Raw genomic sequence first — 2,500 nt, 5'->3', positions numbered from 1 at the left:
AACCTGAGAAGTGTTTCCATAATTTTCTGTTTTAGTCTCTATCTCTTTCTCTCTCTCTGTCTCTCTCCTTGTCACTGTCTTTATCATTGTCTTTCTCTCACTCTTTCCCTTTCTCTCTTAATAGATCAAACACACAAATCTCTGTCTCTGTATGTGTTTGAGTCTTTTTCTCACCCAATCTGCCTCTCCTTCTCAGTCTCACACTTTCTGTCTCTCGTTGTCTCTATCTCGGTGTCTGTCTCTCCCTGTTTGTCGGTTTGTATCTGTCTCTCAATGTGTCTGTCGACTTCTCATGGTGTCCAGTTCTGTTCACAGCTCGATTCCTGCTCCGACAGAGCAGCTATCCGTCAGTTCCTCGTTAGTATAGTGGTAAGTATCCCTGCCTGTCACGCGGGAGACCGGGGTTCAATTCCCCGACGGGGAGGCAGATGTTTCAAAATGTTGATTTTTACTTCTGTTTCTTGGTAGATACATATTAAAAATTCCAGAGCGAAATCGAACTGTGAAAATACATGTGGAGGAGTTTGCCTCTTCCAGATTTTTTGCAAACGGAGACTTTTTCAGGATTCTTTGGCCGTCTGCTGCACAGAGATGGATGACTGAGTTTTTTCTGAGTAACGTTTAAAAAGCCAGCGACGCAGTAGTCGTGGCCGAGTGGTTAAGGCGATGGACTAGAAATCCATTGGGATTTTCCCGCGCAGGTTCGAATCCTGCCGACTACGATTCTCAGCATTTTTCATTCCATTTCACAATTTAACCAGTTCGCTACCAAACTGATCATGTGATAATTGGAATAACGTCCCACACCTTTCAACACTGACATTTGTTCTCATTTTTATTAATCTGCAATATTCACGATACATCCGATTAAAAAATCGCAACAATCAGTCATAGTTGCGACAGTGATTCAGCCTGTCTATCCCTCGAGATGTCTAATGCAGCTGTGCATGCCCGTTGGTGCGTGTAAATTTTTGGTTATCTGTGTCTCTGTGTCTGTCTATCTCTATTTTTGTCTCTGTGTATGTGCAACTGTCTGTGGAAATCATCACCATGAATTTGGTATGTCCTGGAACTTATAAAAAAGACTTGGGGAAAATAATACGGTTGTGAACTTTTGTATCGGCTTTGGTTCAGTGGCAGCATTCTCGACTGAATCAGGAGTTTGTGTCTTCAAGTCGCACTCCTTGGACTTGAGCATATCATCTTGGCTAACACTCAAGTGCAGCACTTGGGGAATTTTGCAATGTTGAAGCTGTTGACTTTCGGATGAAATGTTAAATTGAAGCTCCGTCTGCACCCTCGGGTGGATATGAAAGGTCCCAGAGCATTACTCGAAAAAGAGTAGGAGAGTTGCCCCCGTGTCAATATTCCTCAAAATGTTCGTAAATGCTCACTAAAAGACTATGTGCATGTGTTTGTATGTGGGGTTGGTGTTGAAGCCCAGTTTGTCACAGAGACAGAATCCAAGCTCTCACAGGGCCAGGATAACCGAGTGGTTATGTCGTTGGCCTTAAACTTCAAAGGGTTTTCCACCGTGGGTTCTTCCCCACTCCTGGTTTCTATTTATTTTAACACAGATTTCCTCCCATTCTGATCAGTGATGCCCGATTTTCATCGGTTGAATCAACAATTTTCTGTAACTATGTGTCACTCTGAACTGATAATGAAATGAAATTGTGAAATGTATCTGTGTCGCTCGGTCTCTGCTTCTCTCTCTCTCTACACAGAGCTGTGTATGTGTTTGTATGTCTGAGTCTTTGTCTCTCTCAGTCTGACTCACTCTGTCTGTCCCTGTTTCTCCGTTTGTCTCAGTCTCTCAATCTGTCTCTTTCTCACGGTGCCCACGTCTGTTCCAATGGGATTCTCTCAGATTCTTTGTCTGACTGGCTCTCTCTTTCCCATCATTTCGGTCTGTCCATTTCTTTGCCTGTCTCTGTTAGTCCCTGCCTCTAACCTGAGAAGTATTTCCATCATTTTCTGTTTTAGTCTCTATCTCTTTCTCTCTATCTGTCTCTCTCCTTGTCACTGTCTTTATCATTGTCTTTCTCTCACTCTTTCCCTTTCACTCTTAATAGATCAAACACACAAATCTCTGTCTCTGTATGTGTTTGAGTCTTTTTCTCACCCAATCTGCCTCTCCTTCTCAGTCTCACACTTTCTGTCTCTCGTTGTCTCTATCTCGGTGTCTGTCTCTCCCTGTTTGTCGGTTTGCATCTGTCTCTCAATGTGTCTGTCGACTTCTCATGGTGTCCAGTTCTGTTCACAGCTCGATTCCTGCTCCGACAGACCAGCTACCCGTCAGTTCCTCGTTAGTATAGTGGTAAGTATCCCCGCCTGTCACGCGGGAGACCGGGGTTCAATTCCCCGACGGGGAGGCAGATGTTTCAAAATGTTGATTTTTACTTCTGTTTCTTGGTAGATACATATTAAAAATTCCAGAGCGAAATCGAACTGTGAAAATACATGTGGAGGAGTTTGCCTCTTCCAGATTTTTTGCAAA

The 2,500-nt window shown here is 43.5% G+C and overlaps 3 non-coding genes across 3 annotated transcripts; all 3 read left to right on the top strand.

Annotated features, from left to right (window-relative positions):
* The first annotated feature begins 352 nt into the window (after nt 1-352).
* Nucleotides 353-424, top strand: trnad-guc (transfer RNA aspartic acid (anticodon GUC)). The gene has a single exon. It is a non-coding gene; the product is annotated as a tRNA-Asp (tRNA).
* A 216-nt stretch (nt 425-640) lies between these two features.
* trnas-aga (transfer RNA serine (anticodon AGA)) lies at nt 641-722 on the top strand. Its single transcript has one exon. It is a non-coding gene; the product is annotated as a tRNA-Ser (tRNA).
* A 1,581-nt stretch (nt 723-2,303) lies between these two features.
* trnad-guc (transfer RNA aspartic acid (anticodon GUC)) lies at nt 2,304-2,375 on the top strand. Its single transcript has one exon. It is a non-coding gene; the product is annotated as a tRNA-Asp (tRNA).
* The last annotated feature ends 125 nt before the right edge of the window (nt 2,376-2,500 follow it).

This window comes from Pristiophorus japonicus, chromosome 23 (assembly GCF_044704955.1).
Source record: "Pristiophorus japonicus isolate sPriJap1 chromosome 23, sPriJap1.hap1, whole genome shotgun sequence".
Lineage (NCBI taxonomy): Eukaryota > Metazoa > Chordata > Chondrichthyes > Pristiophoridae > Pristiophorus > Pristiophorus japonicus.
The sequence above is the reverse complement of the archived record's forward strand: the minus strand, read 5'-3'. Positions and strand labels throughout refer to the sequence as shown.